The sequence below is a fragment of the Homarus americanus genome, unplaced genomic scaffold, assembly GCF_018991925.1.
Source record: "Homarus americanus isolate GMGI-L3 unplaced genomic scaffold, GMGI_Hamer_2.0 scaffold25013, whole genome shotgun sequence".
NCBI lineage: Eukaryota > Metazoa > Arthropoda > Malacostraca > Decapoda > Nephropidae > Homarus > Homarus americanus.
Window position 1 is genome coordinate 3,948,087 of NW_024722158.1, and position 12,979 is coordinate 3,961,065.

The following is a 12,979-nucleotide window of genomic DNA, read 5'->3' on the forward strand; positions in this document are numbered from 1 at the left end:
GAATAGCGCATGAAACTGCTCCGGGCTTTTCAGGATTAAGCTGCGACTTACTGGTAATGTTCATCATGATTAAGTAACATGCAGGGAGTAGCAGAATGTACGTAGTTTGAGATACCATTTAATGCGTCCCGGAACCTTGTAGTAAATTGTCCCACACACATATTATTTTACACATTTTACAGACGTTATTATATACCTTCACAGTCTATGTACGTTGTTATACCTGCGTTGTGTATATACAGTACATCCTGAACTGCATACCGATATTGTCTATAAGCATGCTGAACCAACTGTAAATTTCTATGACGATTTTACTAAATAGAGATTTTTATTTGTCTATATCAATTTATCTATATATCTGTTAACCATCTCTCTCTCTACTCCGGATAGGACACTTTCTATCTCAATTTCCTACAGCGGGATAAAACTAGAGACACCCTTTTAATACGTCTTAGACCCTTGAGTTAAACTATCGTCACACAAACTCATAATTCGAGCCATTTTACACTTCAAAAACGTCATCTATTTATTTATGTATTTCCTAGCCTTCCCGAGGTGTTGTTTAAGAGCTGTGTCGTGTGATGTGCACCGTGATATTACTCTTTTTAGTGCATGTGTGTGTGTGTGTGTGTGTGTGTGTACTTGTACAAAGATGAAGACAATAACTGCTTGGTTTATATGTATTTATGGTTACAAGTTAATTGGGCCCCAGTCCTAATAGACCTCAGTACAGTCTAATCTAACTATTATGACTGGGGGTCCTTTAGAACTAGAGCCCTTAATAATTGGGACCTATTGGGGCCCATTAGAACTGAGATCCATTAGAAATGGGACTCATTAGAACTGTAACTCATTGGTACTGGGGACCCGTTAGAACTGGGGCTTAAACGAGATAAAAATTTAAATTTCAAAACACTGTTACCACATAAGACACATAAACAACACACACACACGATGACGTACTCTATGACCCTGTGTTGTACAGTATGTAGGCTATCACCTGAAGAGTGACTAACCCAACCCAACCCAAACCTTACCTATCCTATCCTTACTCAAACCTAACTTACCCTAACCTATTCTAATTCATCCTATCCTAACCTAACCTAGGCACACCTAACCTTACCCCCCACATAGCGTAGAGTGTTTAATATTCAGGTAAAATAAGCTGGGGCTAATTATCAGATGATCGTATCTATACACCATTCATACTTGGTGAATATATTGACCCTAACAACACCTATAGGTCATATGATTGGCGGGTCAAGAGGTCAAGGTCACAGTTCTGATTGTCTTGTCCACAACATAACTGGAGAATAGAAAGAACATTGCCCTATCTATGACGTCACAGAGGCTCCCTGTCCTCTATAGGACCTGGGCTACTGCGTCACAGGTACACACGTGACGTCACAGCAGCTAATTGGACTCCCATAAGACCTGGGCCACTGAGTCACAGGTACACACGTGACGTCACAGAAGCCCTATACGCCATTATAAACTCACATCTATTAACGTCATAAAGCCCTCAGCTATTTACCGCCTTTGAGAATCAATACAAAAGATAATGTGGGAGGATAAAGAGGAGATGAGCAGCAGATGATGATAAACTTGCTGCCTCAGGGATTAAAAAAATAAAATACGGGAGAAGAAACAAAAATGGAAAATAGATAAAAAAAAATAAAGACAAAAACTAAAATACGACATGAAATTGATAGAAAAATATAACAATGGAAAATAAATAGATTTAAAAATTAATAAAAGTAAAAATAAAAATAACAACAGATAAAAGTGAATGAACTACGATAGAATGAAAACAAATAAAGTAAAGAAAAATATATTGACACCTGGATATACAGTACAATGAAGTATATTCTGAGATACAACCCTTCCAGCCCTCAGCCCTTAAACCCTTCCAGCCCTCAGCCCTTAAACCCTTCCAGCCCTCAGCCCTTAAGGTTATCAGGATTTAAAGCAATAGAGATAGAAGGACTCTGCCTGTACCTGGAGCCGCCTCCCACCTGACCACCACCGCCTGTTTGATCATTGCATCTCACCTGCAGCTAATTTGTGAGATGTCTTGGGATACCTGCCACCACCACAGCCTCCTGATTCACACCATCTTAGGTTAAATTATTCGGATCACGTGTAGATTAGGCACCCTAGTTTACTTCACCTGATGACTAAATATCCTAACGTAAACCTAACCTAACTAAAGCTAATCTCACATAACTTAACATAATCTAACTTAACCTAATCTAACCCAAATGAACTAAATCTAACCTAACTTAAGATAATCTAACCTAAATTCTGGGTTCATGTCTCACCCTTGCTGTAACAACTAGACTACTGTAACTTACAAAATAGAGAGAGACGGGGTTCATGTCTCACCCTCGGTCTAATAACTGGATGGTAGTGAATTATTGATGCCATGTCGTGAGGGACCCGCAGTGTAAAGGAAAAGTATTAAGACGAACTTTTATGTGTGAATGAAACACAAATATTATAAAATGAAGAGAAATATTCAAGAAGGATCATAGACACAGTATTGTAAAATGAAGATAAATGTTGTAAAAATACAAAAATAACAATAACAACAATAATAACAGCAACAACAAAAAGGAGAATAACAATAATGATAATAACTTTAACAATAATAATAATAACTTTAACAATAATAATAATAACTTTAACAATAATGATAATAACTTTAACAATAATGATAATAACTTTAACAATAATGATAATAACTTTAACAATAATGATAATAACTTTAACAATAATAATAATAACTTTAACAATAATGATAATAACTTTAACAATAATAATAATAACTTTAACAATAATAATAATAACTTTAACAATATTAATAATAACTTTAACAATAATAATAACTTTAACAATAATGATAATAACTTTAACAATAATAATAATAACTTTAACAATAATAATAATAACTTTAACAATATTAATAATAACTTTAACAATAATAATAACTTTAACAATAATGATAATAACTTTAACAATAATAATAATAACTTTAACAATAATAATAATAACTTTAACAATAATAATAATAACACCAACAACAACAATAATAATAACAGGTAGAGCCAGGTAAGGTCACCAAGACAGGTATTGTCTCCCGGATGACCTTGTATTTGCAGCAGCTGGTCGATAATGCGGCATAGTTGACCTCTGTTGGCCCTTCACTACGCCACACAGTTGGTCTCTCGCTGAGTTACGGTGATTTACATTGAGTTCTGGCCGTATACGTTGTTACGACCCCCAGTAACATACCAGGGTTGAGTTACGGACCCTAGTGACGTACCAGCGTTGAGTTACGGCTCCTAGTGACGTACCAGGGTTGAGTTACGGCCCCTAGTGACGTACCAGGGTTGAGTTACGGCCCCTAGTGACGTACCAGGGTTGAGTTACGGCCCCTAGTGACGTACCAGCGTTGAGTTACGGCTCCTAGTGACGTACCAGCGTTGAGTTACGGCTCCTAGTGACGTACCAGAGTTGAGTTACGGCTCCTAGTGACGGGCGTGTGTGACTCAGTGTTAGCTACGGCCGTCACACAATCCCAGGAAGTCATCGATTCATACTACAAACACACTAATACCGCACTACTATCACACTGCCACCACAACACACACATACAAACATTCTCAAGCACACAATCATTCATAAATACACAGATACACCGCGATAAACACACAAACATTGACACACACACACACACACACACACATTATAGAAGCTTAGGTTGAGATTACAGTCACTGACGTTCTTAACATTATAGTTGCTGACGTTGTTATAGTTTGGCATTCTAATAGGGTAACATTATAGTAGTTGACGATCCAATAGGCTGACATGCAGTATATAGACACGATATAGGAAACCGTTATACCGTCACTGGGATGCTGGCAGCCCCCGGCTCGGCCCATCATTGATTATCTTCTGCTTAACCTTACTTAACTCACTCCTTCGATTACCTTCACTTAAAGCTGATTTCTACCTGATATCAAACCGGTTTATATGTGATTTTAACCCTAGATTTACCGGTTGTTATAATAGTACAAATCAAAGCAACCTGACATTATGTCACTAGGCTTCAGAATGTGAAAATTTTTATGTTAGTTTTTACTTGATATTGAACTGTTTTTTACTTCATTTTAACCGGTTTGTATATGGCTTTTACTTATATTCCCGAGTTGAAATAATAATAATAATAATAATAATAATAATAATAATAATAATAATAATAATTATAACAATAATAATTTCATTGATTTATTATTATTAAATATAAAACTACTGTGAATTTACACGTCGAATGGTTTCAATTCTCCGACTTCAAATATCTTCTATGGCAATTGGAACCTCAGTGGTTAGATTTGACAGTGAGACTTGTGTAATAAAACACCAGCTTGACCTTACTTGAGGCTTTAATAAGCAGAAAATTACAGTTCCTTTGAAAGAGCATACACTTTAAGTGAGTAACATTGTTATGTGAATAACAAGCAAATAAGTTTAATGTCATTTCTACACACAAGCCTTCTTTATATATTCCTTAATAAGTGCTAGTTATCACAACTCATAATGATCTGTGGTAACACGGTAAATCAGGAAAATATTCATCAACTAACCTTCTGTTAAGGGCCAGCCATGAGTCACCAGGCCAAGGGCCACCACTATAAAAAAGACAATAGATCCCTTTGTATAATCCTATAAAGTTTCCATAGAATACATAGTTATTTGTAGCTAAATAATAACTAAATATTACCACAACTTGGCTGGTTACTGTCAAATAGATAATAAGTATTTATACAGTTGGGTAACAGATGGATGTCAACATTCACAAGTTATTGTATTTATTAAAAATTAAATATCTACAAGAAAAATAATTTAAAACAATCCGTAATATACAATATTAATATCACCCTATTTCATTAATATAATTATCGAGATTTAGAAATTTTAATACGAAAATTAGTTGATGTAATCAAGAATTATAATAGTTACCAAATTGTCAACAGCATCAAGATGGCGTCCCGGGGCACCCAAGTGATATACCCATTAGTGTTCCTCAGTGCTCTAATGCCAAACATTATCGTCCTCTAATTGATCACAGTGATAGATAAAACTCAGAAATAGACTGAACAGGTATGTGGTGTATGTAGAGTGAACCAAGGGAATGGAAATGCACTACACCGTACTGTATAGCATTCACGCCAAACTTTGGTTTTATTGACTGGCGTCATCGGTGATTTACCGCCTCGAGGAACAACAGGAATGTGGCCACGGACTCCAGGTGGGTAATTTGCTGACCTGTTATAATAATTTTTACACGATATATGAAAGAAGTAATACAGGGCAGGTCATAACAGTGGTCTACTTCTCGGAGCCCAGGTGAGTCATTAGGTGGTGACCTGCGAGATATTAAAGATAACACGGTAGGCCATCATAATAGTTAATAATGGTCTATCTTTTATGTATTTGCTTCCGTGTGACATTAGTGTTAAGTGACAAATATATGTATGATATTGTGTTAAACATAATATAAATATTATTTAAGATAAAAGTATTCAAATGTCTGACAGTCATAGACACCACATATGCCATTGTGTTTTACGTACACGTTTGTGTATATGTTACTAAGTCCGTACTGAAGTTTTGTTTACTATTGTAACAGAAGGAATCAGATATAGTAGTTATATATAGTAAAACATTTTAATAACCTGAATTTCAAGTATATCCCCGTCAAAGCTAATGGTTTTGTAAGTGAAGAAATGTTAAGTTCGCTCCTAAGAATACTCAACAAATTTATCTGGTAAATTTATTTTCGATTTTTAGTTTTTACTTTCACTACTAATGCACGAAGGTGATATAAATGGGCCCGAGTCCCAATAGGCCCCGGTTATATTGGGCCCCAACATATTAAATAAAGATTCTAATGATAGTAGGTTTCAGTGTTAATGGCCAAGTTATTAGAGACCCCAGCACTAATGGTGCCTGTTAGAATTAAAGTCCATTTAGCGTACAACCATCAGTGATAAGCACACTTGATGATAAGTCCACTTAACTGTACTTAGGTCCAGTGTTCTTATTACAAGGACGTGCTACACCTCACCTGCAGGAGGCGCGTCAACCTTACTATGTTGTTGATTAAACGATTATAAAGACTTGTAAAGTTATTTTGACATATCTGACGTAATCTATAGTAACTCACTATTGATGGAATTATTGAGTGTAATTATTACCTTTAGGAGAGTATTAATAACTTTGTATATTTTGTTTTCCTTAGTTAACTGTTTTGATTTTCATAAGTCACTCAGGGCAGTTTGAGCGCTGATTCCGGTGCAAATAGGAACCTGTACATTTTGTATTTTCCTTGTATTTGTTACCCGAATTACGAAAATAATGAAATAGTAACGAAGAAAGGTTTAAATAGTGAGCGTCGTTACTGTGGAAAAACAAAACTTGGAAAATAATGGGATTTCTATTGTTTTTAAAAGACTGTTGGCTGTGTAGCTTTGAACAAGTTACTGCTTACACTCTCTTTATGTTGAACATTACAGTATCCAGTTTCTTATTGTGCATTCTTTATCCGTTGTCTTCTATACCCGTTATATATCAATTCATTAAGTATGTACAGTATATCAGAACAACTCCAGCTAGGCATTTATGACTTGTGTGCGGCGATAGTGATTGACTGTGTCGTGTTTTTACTAACTTAGAATACGGGCTTAACACCTTAGTTGTTGAAGCGTAGTAATGCCCGTGTGTACATTGACCAAAGTGACCTCGTGGGTGCTAAAGTCAGTCATTCATACCTTGGCTCTGGCTTACACTGGTTCCTAGCAAGAATGAATTAAAAACTGAATCCGTGTGTGTGTAGCCAGCCCCAAGTGACAAATGTACCGCACTTTGTTATTCTATTTTTGACAACCTTTGTGTCTATTATTTTTGTGGTGTTACAGTCAGTAATAACAAGACTTCAGTAAGGTTCTGTATTAGTGGTTTTGGTAGAGTAGCAACTATTGGTGTTTTGCATGAATGTTTATATACTGATGTTCGTAGTTTCGTGTGGGTGAGAGAGGGAGGGCATGTTATTGTTATTAACAAAAACTGGGTCAAACTAAATCCAAACGAGAATTTCATCAATAATTTGGTAAGGTTAAGTTAGGCATAGTTTTAGGTTAGTTTAGTTAAGTAATGGGTTAGGTTAGGTTATGGTTATGGTTTAGTTAAGGTAGTTTAATGTAGATTAGGTTAGATTTCAGTTTCATTAGACAGATTAAGTGAGGTTTGGTTTGGGGTGATTGCGACTCGATTAAGTTAGATTAGGTATTATTGGGTTAGGTTGAGTTAGATTAACTCAACCTATATCAGTAGTAAGGTTAGGTTAGCTTATGTTAAGTTGGGGGCCTGTTAAAACTTGGGCCCATTAGAACTAGGGCCCATTACAACAAGGGTCCATTAAAATTAGTGCCCATTAGAACTAGGGCTCATTAAAACTGGGGTAGTACTTTAGAACTGGGGCTCAATTGACTTGAAGGTAAAAAAAAATCCTATACAGTATGTTCGTTGTGACAACCAACCAGGAAATTTAAATCTCATATTTAATTTTCGTACTACTGTATCACGCTAGTTGCCGTGTGTAGGTTGTATTACACACATCATTGACACTCGGGTGTGTGTGTGTGTGTGTGTATACCAGCTAAGTCAATTAACTTGGGATTTACCGATTGTAAATTAATTACTACGAGTGATGATTGAATCATAGCCTAGCCAGCTCTCACAACTTTACCGCTTGAAGCCTCGTTGGTGTACTTAACCTAAACTAACTTTAAACCAACCTAAATTTAACTTAACTCAACCTAACCTTCCAGAGTCCAGACCACGCACCACCCAAGCATGGCCCCGGGTACGCCACAACCCCTCGCTGAATTATTGAATTATTATCATCGCTGTGAAATTAAATTCATTGATGTTTATTAAATTTATTTTAAGTCTCGTGGCACCGAGGGAGAGAAAGTTACGGTTGTTAGGAGTTATTGTAATGGTGTGGTAGAAGGTGTGGCGTGTTCTGAGCTGATGTATAAGGTAAGGTAGCGTGATGCTAAGATTATTATTGAAGTGTGGGGTCATGGGTGATAGTGTAATGTGTGGGGTCATGGGTGATAGGGTAATGTGTGGGGTCATGGGTGATAGTGTAATGTGTGGGGTCATGGGTGATAGGGTAATGTGTGGGGTCATGGGTGATAGGGTAATGTGTGGGGTCATGGGTGATAGGGTAATGTGTGGGGTCATGGGTGATAATGTAATGACGTTGATTATTATTAGTGTACATTATGTAGGAGGCTGGATTAGGTTATGTTAGATTGATGGGGAAGGCGGCGTTGTGGAGGGGCCCCCGGCGTTGATGCGGTGGGTTGGGTTAGGTTAGGTTGTGTGGGAAGGTGAATGTGGTGAATGTGTAAGTCATCAGTCAGAAGAACGGAGTGAGAATGTTATGTGGTTGGTGTAGCCACACACATCATAATTAATGTGGTCCTACATAGTGGTTTCTTCGGGTTGGATTATACTGACTGGTATTGTGAGAGTGTGTTTAACCGTCCCACTTAACCTAACACATAAACTGTATCCTCTAAGATACATAAGTTAGATTTGTGTCCTAAACTGGTATAAGAATCATATTAACTCATTCTCTTACAGGCTACGACCCTAACATGGAATGCCCCAAAAAAACCCAAGTCAAAATTTTCTTGTATGTGGGAGTATAGAAACTTACTTAGCTTAATCTACGACCAAAATATAGATAATTTTGAGATAGGTGAAGTAAGAATGTTACCTCACGTATCTCAGAGTATATATATTAATGTTCTCTAACTCGTAGGAGAAGGTATTAAACTGTCTCGCTTAAGCTATGACGGGTCAGTTCACTATAAAGTTACTTACCGTATGTTGCTGATAAGTACTTTGTGTGTGTGTGCACAGTATTATATGCCGGTACTGTACACGTTCGTGTAAGTAATGGATAAACAATGGCATTTCTACAACTACACATCACACACACACACACACACAGCCTACACACACATACACACCCACTCACCTACACACCTGCGTGACCCAAGACAGATCTGGGAACACGAACCAAGTATGTCCAGGTAACGAGAGGATTGCATGGTGCCTGATTACTGCTGAGGCCGTGTGTGTGTGTGTGTGTGTGTGTGTGTGTGTGTGTGTGTGTGTGTGTGTGTGTGTGTGTGTGTGTGTGTGTGTTTATTTTGGTCCACACACACACACAATAGGTAAGGCTAGGCTAGGCACCATTAGGATAGGTTAGGTTCTACTCACATTGGGTAGTTTGACTAAGACATGATAGGTAAGACAGGCAAGGCGAGGGCTGACAGACAAGGACTGGTATAGCTAGGCTAGGATGAGATAGGCATTGTATGGCTAGGATTGGCTAGGATAGGATAAAATTAGGCTATGTTAGAAGTTAAGCCAGGCTAAAGTAGGGTAGGTCAAAATAGAGTAGGCTAAGATAAGTTGGTGGTACAGGCCAGGAGTGTGGTGGTACAGGCCGGGAGTGTGGTGGTACAGGCCAGGAGTGTGGTGGTACAGGCCGGGAGTGTGGTGGTACAGGCCAGGGTGTGGTGGTACAGGCCGGGGTGTGGCAGTACAGGCCAGGAGTGTGGCAGTACAGGCCGGGGAGTGTGGTGGTACAGGCCAGTGTGGTGGTACAGGCCGGGAGTGTGGTGGTACAGGCCGGGAGTGTGGTGGTACAGGCCGGGAGTGTGGTGGTACAGGCCAGGCCGGGAGTGTGGTGGTACAGGCCGGAGTGCAAGGCTTTTATACTGTTCAACTTTAATGTTACCACCACCCCCCACCCCCACCCCCTCCTCTGCCTGTATGTATGTCTCTTGTATGTTGCCCTGCCCCCCCTCCGTCTGTGTGTGAGGTCGTGTTGGAGTAAGACTGAGGTCGTGTTGGAATAAGACTGAGGTCGTGTTGGAATAAGACTGAGGTCGTGTTGGAGTAAGACTGAGGTCGTGTTGGAATAAGACTGGGGTCGTGTTGGAGTAAGATTGAGGTCGTGTTGGAGTAAGACTGAGGTCGTGTTGGAATAAGACTGAGGTCGTGTCAGTCTGGGGCCTTAATAATCAATCATGTTAATAATTTCCTTGTAAATAATGACTAAAGTTTACACCTGGCGAATATTAATTAAAACATGATGGTATAATTAAGGTGACAAATGATTCACCCGCAAGCGATTACCTCCATTAGTTGTTTACCGTGTGTGTGTGTAAACAATATTGGTGGTGTTAAACAATGGCTGGGATGTGTAGTGTGGAGGTAGTGAACAATCAACCAACACTACCACAACTACCGCCACCACCAACCACCACAACTACCACTAGCAGTCTCCACTATTACTACCACCAACACTACCGCAACTAAAACTACCACATCTATTACCGCTAACTACCACTACCACAACTACCACCACAACTACCACTATCAGTCTCCGCAATTACTACCACCAAAACTACCGCAACTACAACTACCACATCTATTACCACTAACTACCACAACTACTACCACTACCACAACTACCACCACTCTCGGAGGGTCCTCGTAACCTTTTCAATCTCTTTCATGAATTAACAGTACGACCACTACACCTGCTGCATGGCCACACTGGTGAATGGCCACATTGCTCTATGGCCATACTGCTACAAAAACATGGCTACATTAGTATATGATCATGGCTACCTAGTAATATGATCATGGCTACCTAGTATATGATCATGGCTACCTAGTATATGATCATGGCCTCCAGAATATTTTTTGAAAGTGGAACAATTCAATTCTCTCCCTCTCTCTCTTTCTCTCCCCATCCCTCTCTTTCTTTCTCCCTGTCTCTCATAAGTCCCTCAAATATTAACTTCCTGGTCCACTCTTTGTTAACAACACACACACACACACACACACACACACACACACACACACACACACACGGTGATTAGGTGGCAGGAAGATTGATGTTTTGTTGTTTTATTTGTTAGTTTTCTGTTTGATTACTTTGTGTGTGTGTTTGTTTTGGAAGTGGGTCTTGTGTACGTGTGTGTTTTTTATATGTGGGTGTGTATGCTTTTGTGTACGTGTGCTGGAGTGACTGTCTGTGTATGTATGAAGAAACACATAAATATACCACGTAACATCAGCATATTCCAAGGGTATATGTGGACGAAAGAAATCTAGAGAGTTAAAAGTATTATTTACATGTTTAGTCGTGTCATGTGAGGGATTTTACCCTGGGGGGGGGGAGGGGGTCTTGGGCACTAACTCTTTGGGTATCAACTCTTTGTTATGGTCACGAGGGGAATAAGATCCGTATTTTGCCTGATTTCTGATTTTTGGCTCTTTTATTATCATGTTTTTAATCCGGTCTTATTTTTACGTGATGCCGTCCGTTCGTTCATCCGTGAGAGTGAGAGAAGGAAGGGAGAGAAGTAGAAATATGGAGAGGAGAGAGAGAGAGAGAGAGAGAGAAAGAGAGTGAGAGGAGAAAGAAAGAGATAAGTTAAACAAGAAAAAAAGAGTGAACGAGAGAAAGAAGGATAAAGAGACAATGCGACAGAGATCTAATCTTTATCTCAGCTGTATGAGGAAAGTTTAGCTGCCAACGCAAGAGGCCACTACTGGGCAGGCCCGCCACACTGTCCACGACTCTGGCAACTTTTTGTTATTATCTGTGACGTCACCAGCCAGATAGGCGGCAGCTCCTCGCCTCACCAGTAGATGTTGTCTTCCTCTCTCTCTTTCCTCCTTCCCCCCCTCCTCCTCTTCCACCCTCCCTCCCCTTCCCTTATTTCATGCCCCTAGCCTTCATTCCTCTTCCTTTCTTCCTCCTTCCCTTCCTCTGCTTACTTCCTCCTTCCCTCTCTACTGTCCTTCACTTTCCTCCACCCCCCCCCCGATGGGGGAGAGAGTGGAGGGAGGCAGAGAAAAGATGACAGGAGATTGACAGGCGAGGGCGGACAGAGGGAAAGGAGTTAGGGGGTGAGGAGAGGGAAGAAAGGATGTTGGATGGGGATTGGATTGTGAAAGTTGATGATCATCATTTTTATTTGATTTATTAGGGTCAGGTCACCTCTCTCTCTCTCTCTCTCTCTCTCTCTCTCTCTCTCTCTCTCTCTCTCCCTCTCTCTCTCTCTCTCTCTCTCTCTCTCTCTCTCTCTCTCTCTCTCTCTCTCTCTCTCTCTCTCTCTCTCTCTCTCTCTCTCTCTCTCTCTCTCTCTCTCTCTCTCTCTCTCTCTCTCTCTCTCTCTCTCTCTCTCTCTCTCTCTCTCTCTCTCTCTCTCTCTCTCTCTCTCTCTCTCTCTCTCTCTCTCTCTCTCTCTCTCTCTCTCTCTCTCTCTCTCTCTCTCTCTCTCTCTCTCTCTCTCTCTCTCTCTCTCTCTCTCTCTCTCTCTCTCTCTCTCTCTCTCTCTCTCTCTCTCTCTCTCTCTCTCTCTCTCTCTCTCTCTCTCTCTCTCTCTCTCTCTCTCTCTCTCTCTCTCTCTCTCTCTCCTCTCTCTCTCTCTCTCTCTCTCTCTCTCTCTCTCTCTCTCTCTCTCTCTCTCTCTCTCTCTCTCTCTCTCTCTCTCTCTCTCTCTCTCTCTCTCTCTCTCTCTCTCTCTCTCTCTCTCTCTCTCTCTCTCTCTCTCTCTCTCTCTCTCTCTCTCTCTCTCTCTCCTCTCTCTCTCTCTCTCTCTCTCTCTCTCTCTCTCTCTCTCTCTCTCTCTCTCTCTCTCTCTCTCTCTCTCTCTCTCTCTCTCTCTCTCTCTCTCTCTCTGGCAAAGCTTGTAGTACATTTTGCCTAATCTGAGTAATTCAGTCTGGTCTTGACACTGAGGGTGGCATCACTTCTCACTGCCACGCAGGATCGAGGTTCATACACATCATAATCATTAACAGCTGTATA